The 21,686-nt window shown below is 36.8% G+C and overlaps 1 protein-coding gene across 1 annotated transcript in view; it reads right to left on the minus strand.

Annotated features, from left to right (window-relative positions):
* Positions 1-19,550, minus strand: part of Greb1l (GREB1 like retinoic acid receptor coactivator) — a 249,918-nt gene extending 230,368 nt beyond the window's left edge. Inside the window, exon 1 of the mRNA XM_077792249.1 lies at positions 19,413-19,550. The gene's annotated coding sequence lies outside the window, so the exon portion shown is untranslated. The remainder of the gene's footprint in view (positions 1-19,412) is intronic.
* Positions 19,551-21,686: the final 2,136 nt, after the last annotated feature.

Consider the following 21,686-nt stretch of genomic DNA (forward strand, 5'->3'; position numbering starts at 1 on the left):
ACAGTGAGGATAAAATGAAGCAAAAATACGGAGCTTGGAATCTTGATCTTCTGTCTTAAAGAGTATAGTGATAAATGGAAACTTCCTTGAAAACTTATTCTCAAAAACTGTTCCTGGAAGTTTTATAATTATAGTATTAGATATTTTAATCAATGATTAAACTATGTATCAGTCTAACTATATACACAGCATATAGATACGTGTCATACATATATGTCAATGGACTTTTGCTACCTTCAATAGTTAATTTCTTAACATCTAAGATTTAATTATTTGTAATACATTTCTACAAGCTGACTTCTGGCTAAAACAATACTGTTTGCTTTTACAAAGTACTGTGAAATAATACCTAGCATCATACTGGACATTGTTTAATTCTTGACATACGTGCTTTTATAGTGTATAAATTAGTTTTCTTTTCATGGAATTATGTAATCTTAGAAATACTGCTAATGAGAGAAAATTGATAATCCATTAAAAACCTAAAAAAAAAAAAAAAGCAGTTGAGTGCTGGCTGTTTAATAAGTATTTTTTTTCTTTCTTTAGTGTAAAACAGGGATTTTCGTATTCATGAAAAACAAAGAAAATGACTATTCACATTAAAATTCTCTACCTTCTGAGCTCATCTTTAGAGTCTGTAAGATAAATTTACATTTAAATGAAACACACACAAAGGCAGCTGGACTATCATAACCATCCCACACACATTAATGTTTTCAGAGATTTAAATCTCTAATTCCTAGGAGAAAGAAAAGTTGTGACTATACGACTATTTTTAATCAGTCAACTTAATACATCATTTCAATAGGATTTATATACCAATGCTTTAACTTAAGAGTTAAGAAGAAAGTATCTTTTAGCAGCTAAGTCAAAATACTAACAAAAGTCAACCTTCTCCATGGGCATAAGTTTCAGGTTTTTAATAAATAGAGATGATATCAATGGCAATAAATGATTACATAAATGTAATGAACTCACTTAAACCTTTTATTTAATAGGTCCTAATTTATAGGACTAACAGTTTAAAACTAAAATACTATTGTATGTGTAGTGAATTCTAATTATTCTTTAAGTTTGTGGGGTTCCCCCACCTTTCTTTCTTTCTTTCCTTAACCTGTACTTTCCTTCTTTGGGGGTCCACAAATCTGGTAGAAAATTTAATTCAATTCATTTAAAAGAAAATTTATATAAAGATAATAACATATCATGATAAATATGACATGATCTCATCTTACTAATTTAAACTATTATGCATAGAAACATTTCAAGGGCCAAATTAGAATGCACCTAATTTTCATTGATGAAAAATTTTCAAGAATCTGAAATTAGGAGGGAAGGGGAGATGGTAGTGAGGATTGAACTCAGAAGTACTCTACCACTGAACTATATCCCCAGTCCCTTCCTTTTTGTTTTTTATTTTGAGACAGGGTCTCCCTAAATTGCCAAGGCTGTAGTAAAAGATTCATATAACGTAATATGTAAGGATGTTATTTGTTCTCTTCCCCAATACCAAAATTATAAAAGAATGTATTTGAATTGTTATCTAATGGAGTTTTAATGTCCATTTCATTTTTTTTTATTTTCAAATTTGATTTTCCTGCCTCAGCTTCCAGAGTAACTGAGATTATAGGCAAGCACCACCCTAGCCATCAAGAACCTAAATTTCTAAGGAGTAAATTGTATTTATAAAGAAATACTTTTAAGACCTGTCTTTAAATGTTTATTATTTCTCATTATAATTTACATGCATCAGTAGAATAGCAACATATTAAGTAATCTCATATAATTGTAATATTCTTTAAATATGGTCTGAAGATCAAAATGAGCTTTCATTTGCTTCCTCTTTAAATGATAATTTCACCTGCCTTAAATTTACTACATAAAGAACAACTCAAAAGACGGGCTGGGGTTGTGGCTTAGTGGTAGAGTACTTGCCTAGCGTGTGTGAGGCACAGAGTTCAATTCTCAGCACCACATATAAATAAGTAAAATAAAGGTCCATTGACAACTAAAAAAATTATTTTAAAAAAGAACAACTCAAAATAAAAATATTTACTAAAATTATAAGACACACAAAAAGGATATGAGTTGAATAGTGTTTAAATCCATATCTCCCCCCAAAAATGCCTGCTACAGTTTTATTATTATTTATAGAAACTTCAATATCCATGAAGTATCACTAACCAACTTCAAGCTCATACCACAATTTTCTTAACATTACCAATACTATTTCAAATTTCATATTCAATGCCTAATGAAAATATTTAAATAACTTTTCATATTAAAAAAGTGAAATGGACATTAAAACTCCATTAGATATCAATTCAAAAATGTTCTTTTAAATTTTGGTATTGTGGAAGAGAACAAATAAAACCCTTACATATTACATTATGTAAATCTTTTACTACATCAGTAATGGTTTAAGGAACATGGTTTGAATAAAATTAGAACTGAGTCTACAAAACCACAAGTCACATTACTGTCTTTTAACTAGATTGTAGCTTTCCCCAAGGGCAGGGACAGCTCTTTATTTTCCTTTTTCTCTCCACAGCATCTATTCCAATTATAGGTACCTAATAAAGACTTATTAACTTACTTTTATTGTTAATTTCCTACCCAGTGGAGATTTCTATTATCCCCAGTAGACATGAACCTCTTGCTCAGTAGGAAAACCATGAAGAGAAAAAATTGTTTTTAAGGAAGTGACAAATGTATTTGAGAAAATCATTACTTTTTATCCAAATGAAATGAGGGATAGTTTGATACTATGATTACTGTTACGAATTACAACTCCAAAGCCTTCAAAAATCAGTACTGGGGCTGGGGCGGTAGCTCAGTGGTAGAGCACTTGCCTCACATGTGTGAGGCACTGTGTTCAATCCTCAGCACCGCATAAAAATATACTAATAAACAAAGATATTGTATCCATCTACAACTAAAAAGAAATTAAAAATCAGCACTGGTTAGACACATACCTTAATCTAAATTAGAATGATGGTGTCCATTTGCAATACATGAACTTTAGTTTCCCAAAGATAAACATCATGACAGATGTCTGGTAACCTCTGGTGTAACAGTATCTAAAATAAGCCCACACTGTTTTGATTTTGGAAGTTTTATCAATTTAAAAGAGAATAAGCAATACAACTGTAACATTTATACAGTACAAGAAATTTGTCACAGTTTTCAATACACTTTTTTTTTCAGACTATCAATTTCCGTATTACACCAAGCAATACTATCCTGGAAATAAATGGCTTCATTCTTTTTTCTTTTCTTTTCTTTCTTTCTTTCTTTTTTGTTCTTTAGGTGATACTGGGAATTGAAACAAGGACCTACCACAGGCTAGTCAAGCACTCTACCACAGCCTGTACTACATACAGCCTGTACCAAGCTACATCCATGGCCCTTTTTCTGTTTATTTTTTAATTTTGAGACAGAGTCTACTAAGTTGTCCAGGTAGCCTCAAACTTGTGATCCTCTATCCTCAGTCTTCCTTCTTTTTTTTTTTTTTTAAGAGAGAGAGAGAGAATTTTTAATGTTTATTTTTTAGTTCTTGGCGGACACAACATCTTTGTATGTGGTGCTGAGGATTGAACCCGGGCCGCACGCATGCCAGGCGAGCGCGCTACCGCTTGAGCCACATCCCCAGCCCTTTTTGTTTTTAGATACACATGACAATAGGGTGTATTTTGACATATTATACGTACATGGAATCTAACTTCCCATTCTTGTGGTTGTACGTGATGTGGAGTTACACTGGTGGTATATTTGTATATGAACATAGGAAAGTTATGTCCAATTCATTCTACTATCTTTCTATCCTCAGCTTTCAAAGTAGCCAGGATTACAGTCATATACCACCACACTAGGTTTCCATTATTATTATTATTATAACTAGGATATTTATTGGCAAATGCAAAGCCCATATTACCAAATAATAAGTAAATTTGTGGGCTGGGATAGTGGCTCAGAGGTAGAGTGAACACCTGGCATGCATGAGGCACTGGGTTCAATCCTCAGCACCACATAAAAAGTAAAATAAAGACATCATGTCCATCTATAACTAAAAAATAAATATATATAAATAATAAGTAAATTTGCAAATAAGTAAATTTGAAAATAAACTGAACATGCATGAGGGATTACAAAGACATTATCATTTTGTGAAATTCAAAAAGAAGAGAGAAATGAAATGTATCTCCCTTCACCTTGGCCACAGAACGCTTTTGGATTTATTTTTCCTGCTCCCACCCTTTATTCAAAAGATAACGCTGCTGACAGCTTCCAAAAAGCATGGACCTTGCCTTGATTTTTTTCCCCTTTTCCCCAAAGTCCTCTTGTAGTCAGTGGCTTGGACTGGAAATAAGTTTGACCCAGGTCAAATATACAGAATATACAGTCACAGACTACATCTAACACCTCCCCACACATGTCATTCATTCATTCATTAACAAATGTTTACTGAGGGGCAACTATGCCCTGTCTGTCCTAGGTGCTACAGATGGAGCAATAAGCAAAAGGACAAAACATCTACCATCTTGGAGCCTTCATTCAAGCTTGGTAAGAAAACCCAGGATTTGATCCCCATTAGCACCATTCTTCACCAAGAGATAGCCTTGTACAGCCTGTTTCCCAAAAATGTTGCACTAAACCATTCCCTAAGGATCTGAAAGAGTTAATATAGACTTTTAGCACTTACCTATGGCCACCTTCAGCAAGAGCAGCAACATTTGTAACAAGTTACTTTTCTGGGTAAGATAAAACATTTTAAGATACAATTCCTGACTTCTAGATCTTACAATTTACTAAAGCCACAAGGCGTATATACCTAGTACGACATAGAGGAAAGAATGGTAACTTTGAAATCAGCCAGCCTTAGGTTTGAATTCTGACTTTATACTTACTACCCAAAGGCTCATGTGAAATTTACTTAACCCTTTCTAAACTTTTGTTTTCTTAGCTGTAAAAGTGAGAATGATGCCTGTATCACAGGGCTGTTGTAAAGATTAGAAATGATGTTTGCACAATGTGTGTAGTAGTACAGATTAATTTCTATTAATTAATTAATACTTGCTATGAATTAAATTATTAAATAGGAGATGAATAGGTAGGGACAAGTATATGGGTCATAAAGACCTTCATGGCTTTTTTATAATTACAGACTGTTTTGTGCATACACTCATATACTGATAAACACACTTCTGTGTATGTATATATGTATTTCTCTCTCTCTCTCTCTCTCTCTCTCTCTCTCTCTCTCTCTGAAATTTCAGACATGCAACTATGCCATGTACTGTTTCATCACAGATCCTGCTCTGGAGGTAAATGTTGAGATAAGGCATACCACGGGTTCAGGGGTCTTTACAATGGCATAAAACCTCAAACATTTAGAATATCTGAAATAACATAACCCAGATACTTCATTTACAGACTCCAACAGAGCTTCAGTGGATTATGCAGATGATTCATTTAATAAAACTTTTGACCAAGTTTTGGGTAAGATAAAATATTTTAAGACACAATTCCTGACTTCTAGATCTTACAATTTACTAAAGCCACAAGACATATATACCTAGTACGACACAGAGGAAAGAATAATAACTTTGAAATCAGCCAGCCTTAGGTTTGAATTCTGACTTTATACTTACTACCCAAAGGTAGTAATACTGTAAAAATATCACACCTAGTATTTCATTGTTCCATTCATATGAAAAAGGGGGGAAGTAGGGGTTTTAGATGGCCTAATTTTTCCAGAAAACCAAGAATTTAGTAACATTATTAATATATGAGCCTACCACAGAATGTAGCTGTTTGTTTTTACATCAACCCAAAGAATGATTCAAGCTGTGAAATTGTGCATAAAAATTCCTCAAATTAGTCCTGAGATTCTGCAGCTCATAGCTAATGACTATTCTACTGGACCATTCACTTGTTTTCCAACTTGTGAACATGTAGCCTTAGCTAATCTCCAATGTGTCAAGATCTTGCTCCAGCAATTCTCAGGCCATTAACAAATCATCAAAGTAGAGCACAGAACAGCTACCTGCGACTAGGTAGCTAATTGAGAAACAACACAATTCACCTGGGGAGTCCATTTACAACTATGGCTCCAGAGGTTTGACTAGTTTATGTTCCATAAAAGAATCAAGCAAGAACTCAGAGGATTTTAAAAACAGCCATTCTTTTCTTAAGTGCTGCAAATCTCAACTGTATAGGGAACATCTTCATATGATAATCAGAAATACAATCATGATATTCAGGCTTATTTCCAATAAATGAAACTGAGGAAAATATTGAGAAATACTTTCATTATCATTCACCTTCTATCTTCAATATTGAAAACCCTATTATTTTTCAAAGAATTAGCAACTAAATATAATAGACTCTAGATTGTCAGTTCTGTAGAATACAGCTAATTGATCAATACTTTGTACCCAATATTGTATTAGATATATTTGTATTGGATATTTGGAAAATACAGAAAATATTATGCCATAGTACCTCTTCTTAAGAGGCTTATATTCTAATATTCAGCAAAGAATACTTTTTGAAATTTTGTAAGTCTATACCCTAAAATTCTAAAACTTAATATAAAAACTGTGTTTAGAGCATAAGAAAATTAATAAAAACTCAAATGTTCAATAAATTTACATAAAAGACAGAAACTACACCTCAAAGCAACATCCTTCATCTTTTTAAAAAATATTATTTTAGTTGTCAATGTACCATTATTTTATTTATTTACTTCTGGTGTTGAGAAGAGAACCCAGTGCCTCACACATGCTAGGCAAGTGCTCTGCCACTGAGCTACAACCCTAGCCCGAGGTCCTTCATCTTTATTGATGTGAAAGTGGTCTGGTTTCTATTCCCAGGGCTCAGAATCTGCATTTATACAGCATCCCCAGTTGATTCCCATACAGATGATCTCCAGTTTGGCACACACTGTGTTAAATAATAGGCATGGTTTGCAAGAATCTTTAGAGTTATGCTGTCCATGAGAACTTTCTGTAATGATAGAAATATCCTATGCTTTTGCTATCCAACACAGTAGCCAGCAGGCTCTTAAAATGCAACTACTGTAAATGAAAAACTTAATTTTAAATTAAATAGATTTTAGTTAAAAGAGCCACATCTGCTTAGAGAACAGAGAAAACTTTTTATGAAAGAGAAACAACATGAGTTAACATGAGTTTTTTATTGGATATTTGGAAAATACATAAAATAATATGCCAATAGGTAGGAATGCACATGAGCAGGATATAATAGGGAGAAAAGACTACTGATTGGCTTGTATAGAATAGAAGTTTCATATTAGATTATCATGGGATCAGATTATGAAGACCCCTGAAAGAAACTGAGAAAATTCAGTTTTATGGTACACATTGGCTGTCTGCCTAATCATCCCATTTTTTGATATTCTTCCGTATGAACAACCCCAGAGATTGTGCATGCTTACCCCAGAGAATGGGTCCCTCACTAGGCTCTAAGGAAAATCGTAAATATTCTACAGAAGTCATGGTAATTCCATTTTCCTCCTTGGTGAATGGGTTATGATGAGCATGGGGTAAATTCTAACCAAGGAGATTTGGTACATCTATACCTGTAGGTAAACTCTTTAAATAAAGTATTTAGCCTGAATAGGAAAAAAAAAAAAAAAAAAGCCTTCTTCTGACTCCAGTTAAAGATACATGAGGATATGAGTCTTGTGCATGCTATTAACATTCTAGGAAAATGAAGAGACAAGCTGGAAGACAAATGCCAACGAGCTAAGGATAGCAATGTGACCAAAAGAACCTGAATCCTTGGCATCAACAAGTATCTGAATTAACCCAAGAATTGCTCTCTCTCTCTACCCTAGACATTTTGGTGATATTAAAAACTTCACTGGTAGGGGCTGGGGTTATGGCTAAGGGGTAGAGCGCTCACCTTGCACGTGCAAGGTCCTGGGTTCGATCCTCAGCACCACATATAAATAAATAAAATAAAGTTAAAACTACAACTACAAAAAATAAGTGTTTAGGGGAAAAAAACTTCACTGGTAAATATCCTTAGTTTTTGGTTTTGTTACATGCAGCGGACAGCATGAGATCAGGGTCCTAATGTTCTTTGGGAAAGGCTAAAGTAGGCAAGTGGGAGTCACTGAAGGTTTTTGATCAGGTGTGGACACTGATACAAAACAATGTTCAAGACTTAAAAATAACATGCATGAAAAATAAATTGAAAAAAAGGAAGAACTGATTCAAGCAGATTGTTGGAAAGCCTGAAAGTCAAAATTACCAAGTTTTTGGAAAGTAAATAAAATTCAACCTTCCTCAAATTCAATGAGCAAACAAAAAATCCTGAGAAATAACTCTGTTTTACAGCTTTAATAAAATTTCTAAAACCAAACTTAATGCATAGGCTGGGTGTGGTGGCACATGCCTATTATCCCAGCAGCTCAGGAGGTTAAGGCAGGAGGATGGAAAGTTCCAAGCCAGCCTCAGTAAAAGCGAGGTGCTAAGCAACTCAGTGAGACCCTGTCTTTAAACAAAATACAAAAGAAGGCTGGGGATGTGGCTCAGTGGTTGAGTGCCCCAGAGTTCAATCCCCAGTACCCTAAAAAAAAAAAAAAAAAAAAAAAAAGGTTAATGCATAGATTTTTCAGTAAATAACAAGTTTTTAGAAAAATGTTATGGTATTAAATATATAAAATCATTAACACATACAGATAAAGCAAAATTGAAGTAACAGTTCATTCTCCTAGGGTGGTAGGATTGTAAGTCATGCTTATTTTCTGACTTTTTATAGTGTTCTCATATGATATTATTCTACTTAAAAATTCTACTTAAAATATAATCATATTAATTTCCCCAAGAGTTGTAATTCAATATTTTTGAAAAAGGAAACAATTCTTGAAATGTGATTTCTCTATATTAGCTGCAATTAAAAGTATGAGAAAACATTGAGAAACAATAAGGTAAATTAGAAAGCATGCAGGACTAGCTAGGTGACCTTAAGCAAGTCACAAAAACCCTGTGGCACTGTTTTCTCTCAGGGTGGATTACCTATGGCTGTAAAATGCAACAGCACTCCATTTTGAAATGGAAGAAATCCTCTTGAATAAAAAAAAAGTCATGCAATTGATATAAAAATTTACTTAATAAATTTACTAAAATAAATTTACTGTGCTTAGGTAGAGTGTTTGCCTAACATGCACAAGAACATGTGCTCAAATTCCCAGGCTAACAAAAATAAAAACAAAAATAAAATAAATTTAATTTCTAATCTCTATTCTCATCCTTTAGCTTATGAGTTCAGCCTGAAAGAAAATAAAATTCAATCTTCCTCAAATTCAATGAGCAAACAAAAAAAAAAATCCTGAGAAATAACTCTGTTTTACAACTTTAATAAAATTTTTAAAACCAAAGTTAAGGCTGGACGTGGTGGCACATGCTTATTATCCAGCGGCTCAGGAAGCTGAGGCAGGAGGATTGAGAGTTCCAAGCCAGCCTCAGTAAAAGTGAGGTGCTAAACAACTCAGTGAGACCCTGTTTCTAAATAAAATACAAAAGAGGGGCTGGGAATGTGGCTCAGTTTTTGAGTGCCCCTGAGTTCAATCCCCGATACCCTAAAAAAAAAAAAAAAAAAAAGTAAAGGCATAGATTTTTCAGTGAAACAAACTAGTTCTAGAAATGTTAATGGATGAAAGTTCTATATTAATATCACGTAGGAATCAAGTAATAGTTTATAATTTGTAACTTGCATTTTTAAACAACAAATAAATCTACCATTTTTTTATATTAATTGACAATTAAAATTGTGTTACTGTGACTGATTAGTTACACTGTTTGCAAACATTTTAAAGTTCTGTTTTATAAAATATTTTTATTACCGTTTTTGTAATTGTTCTTTATATATCATAAATGGTAATCTTTTATCTGCACATGTAGAGGTGTTTTCCCCAAAATCTGTCATTTGCTTATGGTATTTATTTATGGTTTCTTTTTTGCTTTACAAAGGTATTTTTAAATTATGTAATGAGATTTGTCTAAATATTAATATACAGCTTTAGTTCCTTGCTTATTTTAAATAAATGACCTTCAATGGTTGTTTAATTGTGAAATATATATACTAAAAAATATTATATAATCATTTAAAAGAATAAGTAAGAGCTATACCAATTAATTTAGAATTTATCCCTTGTGTTTTATTAAGTGAAAAAAGAAAGGTGTTTATGTATAAAATATGACAGCATATAAAAGATGCTGAAATATACTATACGTAGTACATCTTAATGTGTATAACATATATTTTTACATGGTCATGGAAAAAGTTAATACAACATAAAGATCAGCAACACTGGTAGCATGAAAAGGAGGGGTAAAGGAGAAAGAGAGTCCCCTGAATTTTTAAAAAAGAAATGACTATGATTTTTTTAAAGCACAATGTGTTTATATAAAATTGTATTAACAAATATACATATGTGTGTGTGTGTGTGTGTGTGCGCGCGCGCGCACAAAAGATAGCCACAGAGATGTCAATGGTGTTTAATTTAGTATGGTTAGATTTTTAGAAGGAAAAAAGAAAAAAGGAAGTAACAGGACAAAAAGACAACTTGAGGAAAAAAATCAAATAAATTTAAATTCACCCTTTTCAAAAAACAGAACAGACTTGGGGGTAGATGGCAAAACTTTTCACTTTCTCATTTTTAAGGTGAAAAATTCCCCCCATCATCCAATGTGGGTATAGATCCCAGTAATAGTTTTTCAGTTCCCCAAATACCTCATAAAATGTATACATAAACCTGCTGTAAGTTGTGTCCGTTGAATTGATTTTAAATGCAGGAAATAAAGGAGATATGATACCAATGACATCTTCTTTTCACACTGTGACCTACAGAGGCAGCAGGGACAACTTTTGGCCTATCTGCTACATAAAAACTAAATTTACAGTTGAGTGGGGTGGCACACACCAGTAATTCCAGCAGCTAGGGAGGCTGAGGCAGGAGGATCGCTAGTTCAAAGCCAGCCTCAGCAAAAGCCAGGCACTAAGCAACTCAGTGAGACCCTAAATACAAAATAGGGCTGGGGATGTGGCTCAGTGGTCGAGTGCCCGCAAGTTAAATCCCTGGTATCCAAAAACAACTAAATTTACAGAATGATAAATTTGATGAGTGGTTCTATACTTTTGTATCCATAAAAACCACTTGGGAAGATTGTTAAAATGTGTATTTGTGGGTCCCACCCCAGAGATTCTTATTCAGTAGGTCCAGTGACCAATAGTTTTAATAAGCACCCTAGGCAAATGTGGCAGAACGTGACAAATCCCCTTGAAAAACTGAATTTTGGGGATGGTTGATCTCTTTACAAACTGATTAACTATATAATTTGAAGAGTGTAGCACACTAGAGACAAAGAATTTATTTTAAAATAATTTTTTAGATGTTGATGGCTCTTTATTTTATTCATTTATTTATATACGGTGCTGAGAATCGAACCCAGTGCCTTGCACATGTTAGGCAAGTGCTGTACCTCTGAGTCACAACCCCAGCCTGAGACAAAGAATTTCGAAGTAAAAAGATTCACATTACCTCTCTGACCTAATCCCCCACTCACTCCCTCACTTCCCTCGCCCCTTCAGCTCACCAGCCTTCTGGTTACCCTTCCAACAAACCCTCATTCCCTAAACTCTCCAAAGGCTCAGCCTCTCACTGCCCTCAGGTCTTCACTCAGGTGACACTTCTCAGAGACAATGTGTAGAAAATCACAAGCCCATCTCACTTTTTTAAAAAAAAATATTTATTCTTAAGTTTTAGGTGGACACAATATCTTTATTTAACATTTATATGGTGCTGAGGATCGAACCCAGTGCCTCATGCATGCTATGAACCCAGTGCCTCATGCATGCTAGGCGAGCGCTCTACCTCTGAGCCACATCCCCAGCACTTCCATCTCACTTCTTAATTCCTCTTTCTGCTTTATTTTTCTCTTTAGCATTCCACTATCTAAAAGACGGCATATTTAACTCTTTTTCTTTTGCTTAGTAAGCTTGACTCCCATGAGGAGGGGTATTTGCACTTTTCTTCACTGCAGCATACCTAACACCTAGAACAGGGCCTGGACAGAGTTCAGGATTTAACTTGGTCAAGGTAAAACAAATGCAGCTTGAGCAATTCAGTGATAGGAGGCAGATATAACTAGTAAGCAGTTTGTTAACACAGAGATTCCTGGTTCAGCAGGTGGGGTTGGGGGCCTGAGACTCTGACTTTCTAACAAGAACTCAGCTAATTCTTATGAAATTTAGAGAGTTGTCCATTACCTCTGCTCATTTTTAGTGAAAGACAATCTGAGAGGCATGTATGAGAAGAGAGGCATGTAGGCTGAAAAGGAAACAAATTGTCATGTATTTTTTTAAAATATTTATTTTTTATTTGTAGTTGGACACAATACCTTTATTTTATTTATTTACTTTTATGTGGTGCTGAGGATCAAACCCAGGGTCTCACATGTGCTAGGCGAGCGCTCTACCACTGGGCCACAACCCAGCCCCTCTGTCGTACTATTTTCAGAAGAGAAAAATTGTTTCCTTAACCTTTTGTACCTAAGCTTCTAACCCCCAAAATTAAATGATTCTACAATAGAGATATTTTCACTTAATATATTTAACATTTTTTCATAGATATTTACTACAATCTGGTTCTCAACATGGCATTTGAATGTTTTCCAATTTTTTTTACTCTCATAAATAATGTTTCAGGTGATATTTTTGTTATAGGCCTTTATGTATTTGTCTAATTATTTCTTTTCAACAAATTCCTAGAAGGGAAATTTGTAAGTCAAAGAGTTTAAACCATCACTTTCCAAAAGAACTTCCTCCAATGCTCTCTATCTACACTGTTCAACATAGCACCCACCAGCTGAACGCAGCTGCTGAGCATTTGAAAACCAAGGCAACTGAGAAACTAAATCTTTAGTTGTAGATAATGTTAATTAACTAACATTTAAATGGCTACTTGTGACTAAGAACTAGCATATTAGGAGGTCTTGATACGCAATGCCAAATTGCTCTCAAGAAAAATTGTAAGTATATGCCTTCACTCTTAGTACATGACAATAACTATTTTTTATCTAATCGTCAACACTAAATATTACCTAACTACTGAACTTCATAATCTGAAAGTTGAAAAATGTCTTGTGTGGTTTTATTTTTATTTGTACTCTTTCTTCCTTCTGTCCTCTCTTCAGTGTAAGGGATTGAACCCAGGGCCTCACACATGCTAGGTAAGTGCTCTACCACTGAGCGACACATCCCCAGCCCTAAGGGTAGTTTTAATATGCACTTATTTTTTACTAATAATAATGTTTAATGGGTTTATTTCTTCTGTCATCACACTTATTCAACAGAAAATTATTTAACTCAGAGGTTGGAATTACCTGGCTTCCAAATCTGTTTTGATGGGACTGTATGTTTTCTTTAAAATTCATTACCACCATTTTTATTCACATAGAAGTGTGAATTTCCAGCTTCATTTAAAAAATTAAGCGGTCTGACAATGTGCCCTCACTTCTAAAAGGCAAGAGAGGAGACTGAGCCATTCTGAGGTGTCCGCTTCCTCACTCAAAATTACTCTTTGGCCCTTCCAGGCATCTGTGTTTACAATTCCTGCCTGAATTAAATTCTGATAGATTAAAAGACAAATAGTGGCTAATAATAAGAGCTAATTTTCAGTCCATGTCTAGCATGCAAATGTGATTTTATAAGAGTTGTGGATTATTTTACAACTAATATTTAACTTGTAGAAGAACATGCCAGTGGTTGTTGAAGTTTTTTACTCACTAGAAAAGTGTGTTGGCCCCCTCCCGAAAGTTTCTGATTTAATAGGTTAGGGTGGACCCTAAGAATTTCCATCTAACCCCATGGTCCAAGTGCAACTTCACATTGAGCCAAGGTTTCCTTAAAGATATGGACCCTCCTAAAAGGGTAGTGACAATACGTAATTTTGACAACAGTATAATTTTATCCACACTCTCTTCTAAAACAAGTCTACATTATTTCACTTTTCTAAAATAAATCTATATTTATTATTTCGTTTTTCTAAAACAAGTCTACATTTATTATTTCATTTTATCTTCACACACATAAAAATATTCTATGCAGGAGATTGATAATTAGATGACTAATCACTAATCCCATTTTACAGAGGAAAAGTAAGGCATGAGAGTCAAAGAAAATCCTCTAAGCACACAAGAAGTTAGAAGAGCCAGATCAAGCAAAACTGCTAACCTTGGTAAATAAAGGCCAACATAGCAATACGGGACACAACTAAAGTTTGCTTCTACAGACTAGTAGAAACAGAACCATGGCCAGGAACAGAGAAGACAATACAAGATATGGTTCACTGCCACAAACATTTATCAAGTGCTGGTTATGTGTTAATCTTTGTTAATCATGGCTACAGTCTCCACTTTGGGACTGTTGATACTCATAAAGCATAGGGAAAAATAAAAATAAAATCTGAAGCCACAACCTTGAAAAGATAGCCAGTTTTCTGTATCAAAGACAGGACAAAAACAAATACACTGAAGAGATGGTCAGGGTAAATACGGTGTTGAGTAGAAGAGAAAAGGAGTTGCTATGGGACCTCACATCTGGACTTGGAGGAGTGGCTATCACCAGTCAGTCAAGAATGGGAGGGAAGGAAGAGTACACAATAGAGAGCCCTCCTGGAGCTCAACAGCACAAAGAGCTGCTGTTATCCATGTTGGGTGTGTGTTTGCCAGAAATATCAGGGTTGCTGGAACTCCAGAACTTACAAGGGCATGCTTTTGTGTAGTCTAAATTACCTTGACTATATAAAACTCAAGTCAGAGGGCATAACTTCATGATCCATTTGTAGCCAAGAGATAACCTGATTAGAGATCATAAATTTTCTGGGTTTTTTTTTTCTTTAATTTTAAGAAGCATTCCTAATAAAAAGTTTACCAAATTGTGATCACAAAACTATTTATAAATCAGCTCTTCAAGAAAAAGAAAAGAGAATTATATTTCCACTTAAATTGGGTTTATATATGATATTAGTTATTAATTTTAAGTGACTTTTCTAAGATTTAAAATAATAGCAAATAACCATTACAATAGGCAAAAAATATAAAAACCCTACAATTAATTTTTTAAAAGCCTATTGAAAATTTTAGTGTACTCGTCATTAGCATTGCAACTGACCTCTCCTATATGTCCATCGTATAGTTTAGCGTAAAAGTACAGAGGCAATAAGGCTTCCACAACTACATTTAGAAAACAGTTGGCAACACGGCTGAAAAAAACTATTACTCACTCTGTACAAAAATCAAAGAAATGCAAACCAAGACAAAGGGATAGAATTTAATACTGATCAGATTAATAAGAATAATTAACTGTTTCCAAATAACAAAAATGCATATATAGTTGTTAATGATCAATATACTCTTTTGATAACCCTTTTAGAAAATAATTTCCTGGAAATTTTCTAATAAAAATAAGGGTAATATTTCTATGTGTTTTTATGTGTTATGGTTCTTTATCTTAACAATTTGTAGAGAGCTATTACTATATATTACAGATTAGAAAGCTAAAGTTCTGAGAAAATAAATTACTTGCTCAATATTGCCAATAAGTGATAGAGCTAGGTTTAAACTCAAAATTTCCAATTTTAGAGCACACTTTTACAGCAACACAATCCTGCTTTTCTACGAAAAAATCCTAAGTACTTTTAAAAAAGATGACATTCATGAGGATGGTCATTATATTTTTTAAAAATACTGGAAAATCCCAAAGTAGGAAGAGTTAAGTAAATTTGGGGATATCTGTTGTATAAACTATTCTAAAATTATTATAAAGTGGTAAACTACTGAAAAAATTTTATGAAAAAATCAGAATAAAAATGTATCTGCAATAAGACATCTATAAACATATATATTATATTCAGATTGGGAAGGGAGGTGCAAAAAATAAATATTATTGCCACTGTAGAATTTCACTATTGGTACTCAATTTTCTTTTGTTTTTTATCAGTTTTGTCAGCAAATCAAGCACTCTTACAAATCTATTCTTCTAATTCATATTTCTAGCATCCTAAACAATTTTTCAAACTTCACTATAATTTATTTGTTACAGACCTAGTGAAAGTAATTACATAATATTTTAAAATCAGTGGTTCTGAAACTTTTCTTTAAGTATGGGATCTCCATCATTTTGTTGTTGTTCTAATTAGTTATACATGACAGCAGAATGCACTTTGATTCATTGTACACAAATGCACAGTTTTTCACTTCTCTGGTTGTACAATCATACATGTACCTAGGATAATAGGGATCTCCATCTTAAGATCAATGATTTTTGCATACAATCAGAATTTATAGTGTACTTTTGAAATTCCTTAATTAAGATCTTCCACAGTGACCAAAATTAGCAAATTCTTTTTACTTTCACAACTTTGTAGTCACTCCTAGACTCCTGCACCCAACCAGGAATCATCAGCCCAGAGGTTGTAGATGTTTTAAAGATTAGGAAAGTTTCCTACTAAGAACAAGATCTCTAAGTGCTTACAAAGTTAACTAAATATCTCAGCTGTAAGGGATATTCATAATCTCAATACTTTTAAGAATTGCTAATTAATTTATGTCAGGTGTCTCTGAAGTAGGTAAAATAAAATTTATTTCCACTTTAACAAAAAGAAAAGTAAGAGTTTGGTAAGAGTAATTTCCCTATAAATGGCACCATAAACTGTGAAGAGAATTCCCTCTTAGCTATACAAGGTGACATGCAGAGGCCCTTTCAGCCCAGGGGTTGGTCTCTATCAAGCAACATAAACAGACATTTTGTGGGAAAGTCAAGTAGCTGTTCTTCAATGATATCAAACTCATTAAAATAGAAATACAGTTCAAACATCTCTAACCTCTTTATGATCTACCATTCAGAATTTTTTTTTTTTTTTTTTTTTTTGTCACACCACTGCCTAATATCCACAGTCCAACTGGATTTTCCTTAGCCAGTCTTAAACTCCAACAGGACTATGTTGATCATAGAATTTTGGAGTTCTAGGACCTTTAAGGGACTGGGATCATAGCTCAGTAGCAGAGCACTTGCCTGGCACGTGAGAGGCACTGGGTTCGATCCTCAGCACCACATAAAAATAAATAAATATATTGTGTCCATCTACAATTAAGAATAATTAAAAAAAAAAAAAAAGAAGGGCCCTTAAAAACCATGTGGCTTAATTCCTTTATCTAAATGAGGGGAAAACAAAAGCATTTCCAAGAAAGTTATTGGCTAGTTTAAGGCAAATCCAGACCTGGAACTAAGAAATGTGACCAAACTCTTAAACTTGGCCTCCATATTTCTCCTGACTTTTCAAACACATCCATGGAAATATACACGTTCTTTCAATGTTTTCAGGTATACACTGCAGTGGACAGAATAAACTATAATTCTCATTCTCTACTTTAAAGAGTTCCAAGAGAGAGGAAAAACTTCAACAAAGATTATAAAAAACAGAATCAAGAAACTGGGAGTGAGGAATAATTGTTTAATAGTTCTGCTTTCCACTGAACACTTGTTCTAAGATTTTTTCACACTCTTTGATCTTCAAGGTAGTAAGTACCAGCCTAGGCCAAATAAAAGGTCCTAATTTCATCATGTGTTGATATCAAGTTAACAGTCATCACCATTAATATAGTCCAGTCTTATAATCAGTCCCTTTCATTCTTGATTTCCATAATGTATCTCCATTTTAATAGAAGTTTATGGGAAGTATACCTACAAGAAATTTACAACAGTGGTTGTCTCTGGGAGAAGTAGGGTTTGGAGGGATGGAAAGCTGGGGAGGTGGGGGGTGCTGGCTTAATTTGCCCTGTATTTTCTTCATTGTTGGCTAAAAAATTTACCCTATTCTTATTACTTTTCCACATTCATTAATTAAATTTTTCTTTCTCAATACACAACTGAATGCATACAATTTTATTACCACTTTCAATAGCACAACTATTTTCATTTTTCTCTTTTAAAGAAGATTTCGGGCAAAAAAAAAAGATTTCGGTATTGAAATTTGTAAAATCTCACAGAAATTTTCAGAGCCAAAAAAGAACCAACACAGTCGCAAAACTCAAGACAGAATTCCAGGATTTAAAACATAAATACATAAACAGGAGTATGAGGTTTTTAAGGGGGCGTTTAGTTCAAAAGCCTTTTGAAAAGAAAAAAAATTCTTTCCTGGTATTTAAATGGCAAGGCTTTAAAAAGGGGATTCCAATAGGGCTTCTCATCTCAAAGGGGGCAGTCATGGTGCAGAGAGTAGAAATTAAAATTTGATTTCTATCTTATGAGCCTGGGACAGAGGACAGAGTGGAGTGGATAAGGACCTTGTAACAGTCACGTTCACCAAAGAAAGAAGCATGATTTAGGAGTTCCTCCAGGATTCATCTGCCTCCTTTGGAGGCAGCAGATGAATCGTGTCCTGGGACGTTACTTGAGCTCGGATAGAGAAACCCGCACCGCACTGAATCCAAACACGTTAATTTTCATATAATGGAGCTCAGGGATTGCGGTCATAGATTGACTTGAACAAACCACCCATTATCACCCTCGCCTGGCCAAGGAACAGCTCGCCTCGCTGTCTACTTTGTGTGTCAGGGTCAGCTGTCAACACAACCCTTTGTGTCTCATTCAGAATAAGAGTGGTCCTCAGTCACTCAACAGAAGAAAAATGGAAATGACGGCCGGAAGACATGCGCGCGCGCTCGTGACGAAGTGACATTTGGCGTGGAAAAAAAAAAAGAAAGAAACCCACGGACACAGAGCGAACGCCTGGCCACCTTTAGACGCTCTCAACTTTCCCAAGCCGAGCTCTAGCCATCCCCTCCCGGATCACCTCTTGTGTCCCCCTACCTGCCGTCCACCATTCCAGGGACCGCCTCACTGTCCCCCCTGGGCTCCAGGAACCGGTCGGGGTGCACCCCTTCTCAGCCTCCACCTCGTTGCTTCTGGGCACTCTGCCGCGCGCCGCAGCCTCCCTCATCCCACGCTCTGTCTGTCCGGCTCCCGCCACAAAGGCAGCGAGTAGAGCCCGGAGTGACAGGCCTTTGGCCTCCGAGCGCCGACAGCACGGGCTGAGTCCCTTCCGTGGACTGACGCCAAGCGGCGGGTGGAGGACGGGTGCGGGTTTCGGGCTGGCACAGGCGCCTGCCCTAGCCACATAAATGCACTCGCGCTCACACCCCGCTTCACTTTCCAGTTCCTCTCGGAAAAGTCCCGCAGCGCTCCCCGGCGCAGGCAGGGTGTCCGGCCCGCCAAAGGGCAGCTCCTGAGAGGGAGAAGCCGTGCGCTGGCGCCGGCCTCTCGCCCTCTCACCTCTAGCCTCCCCGCACCCGCATCCGGGAGTCCCCCCAGCCGCTCACCTGGCCCTGGCGGGGCGCGAGGGCAGAGGACCGGGGGTGGCCCTCGCCTGGACCGGGCTGGTTTCCCCACCCCCAGTCCGGCTCCCAGCGCTGCGCTCCACTCGCTTCGGCTACCCTCCTCCGAGGTGCTAGCGCCGCCGGCGGCTGGCGTCTCTCTGGCAGGCTGGCTGGCCGCGCGCTCAGTTCCCCGGGGCGGAGCGAGGCGGCGGCCGCCGCGGCCAGAGGCGGATTCCTCAGGTGCTGCCCCTCCCGCTCGCCCAGAACCTACACCGCGAGGACCCCCGCTTCCTCTCCCGGAGCCCCGCCTCTTGCCCTCCCGCAGCCTTGACGCCTGCGAGTAGCCTTTAAGTCCCCTCCTCGCTCCCCTCGAGGGTAGTGGACACACCGTTCCCTACGCACCCCCTCCAAACTCGCCCCCACCCATACTGGGGAGCCCTGGGTGCACTGTCCTCACGCCTCCATTTCCAAACTCCTCGCAGAGATGAGTGTGTGGGTGGCCACTGTGGGGTGTGGAGGTGGGGGTGTGCAGAGGGTCCCCTAGGAAAAAGGATTGCCGCCCCCCCCCGCCCCAGGGCTGCTGACGTGCGCAGCCAAGAAGAAAAATTATTTTCTAGCCTCGTCCGCGTTCATTCACAGAGTGCTCTCGCCTCATTGCGCGATTGCTTTCTCTGTTCGCTGGACGGCGGCTAAAGAACCTCAAGCGTGAACTCAGCCTGGGCCATGGTGGGTCAAAAACCCTTGGCCTTTTGCACGAAGGGAGGTAGGGCGGGGGCAGGGCGCAGACAAAACCAAACAAACGCGGGATCTCCCGGCCAAGCAGACTTTTGCACCTCCGGAATGAGCAACCCGAGGGTTGTCGGACTTCTGGCCTGGCGTTCACGCCAGCGGTTTGGGGACTCAGAGGCTCGGGGACTCAGCGGCTCGCCATGGCTGGTGCGGAGTTCTCCAGGGGGAAGCTCTGTCCAAGAGTAGCCCCTTCCATCGGGGCCTCGTCTTTATTGGGTAGTGCAGTGACAAACGTTCTGGAGGGATGATGCTGCCGAAGAGTAACAGATGTCACTCCACTTTTCACGGCTGACGTCTTTTGTATTAGAGATGCAATTCTATTTTCTTAAACCGTAATTGTTGCCAGGGATAGATGACTCCACCTTATGGAAGAAGATCCGAGCTAGATGGATACAGAAATTATACAGAAAAGTTTCTCTCTTTTACTCAGCCTGTTGGTGGGAGTGGGGGTAGGCTGCAGCAGCGCCCCGTCCCAAGTGGGTTGCTATCAGCGTCAAGTGTTAACATATCATTGTCAATTATTTAAAGACAATGTCAGTTAAACTTAGATCACATAATCTCTAAATCAGTACTTTTGTTTGCTTGTCTCACTTTAAAATTTTTTCTCCAGAACCAAAATACATGTTTTTTTTTCTTTTTTTTTTCTATTGGTCGACATAGAAGGAATTGACTAGAAGTCTGTAATCACCAGAAAGTAACTCAAGGCATAGTTCAGTTATGATTAGCAAAAATAAAAGATTTGTTTGCAGTTTGGATTGTCTTCTCTCTCTCCCACGGTAGAAAGACATATTATTATTATTATTTGACCTTGGGATTAAGCCCAGAGGAGCTTTACCACTGAGTCACATCCCCAACCCTCTAAATTACTTAGGGTCTTGCTAAATTGCTGAGGCTGACTTCAAACTCTCCATCCTCCTGCTTCAGCCTCCTAAATCGCTGGGATAACAGGCATGGACCATTGCGCCCCACGAAGTGATTTTTTTTTTAATACTTTGCTCCTGTGTACTTAAGGAACCAGAATGTTTCTGTTGTTGTTTTACCATTGGATTCATATTATCCGTATTTTAAAAACACGCAGAAACATTTTTAAGTGCCAGGAAGACCGGAAATATGGCTTTCTCAATCACTGCTATATCCCTACAGTTCTGAGTCTTGCACACAATGCAAATTTAGAATAAAATAAATGTTTTGAAACTAACTACAACATAGAAAGATGCAGATGATTGGCAGTTTAAGTCATCAAAAAGGAATCCAATGTCAGTTGACAAAATCATCATGAGAACTGGCCTACACATGGAAAAGGCAGTAAATTAAAACTTGAGGTTCCAAGTTCACCTTGTGTATATAAATCAAGTTCATAAGAAGGCGTTAAAGAGAAAAAACAGTTAAAACAGATGAGAAGCTTTTGAAAAACTCATTCCTTTACAAGGTCTGTAGAGTTGGAAGAGAGGAACACTTTCCATTTTAAAGATAAGAAAAAACAGTGCA

Source organism: Urocitellus parryii, chromosome 13 (assembly GCF_045843805.1).
Source record: "Urocitellus parryii isolate mUroPar1 chromosome 13, mUroPar1.hap1, whole genome shotgun sequence".
Lineage (NCBI taxonomy): Eukaryota > Metazoa > Chordata > Mammalia > Rodentia > Sciuridae > Urocitellus > Urocitellus parryii.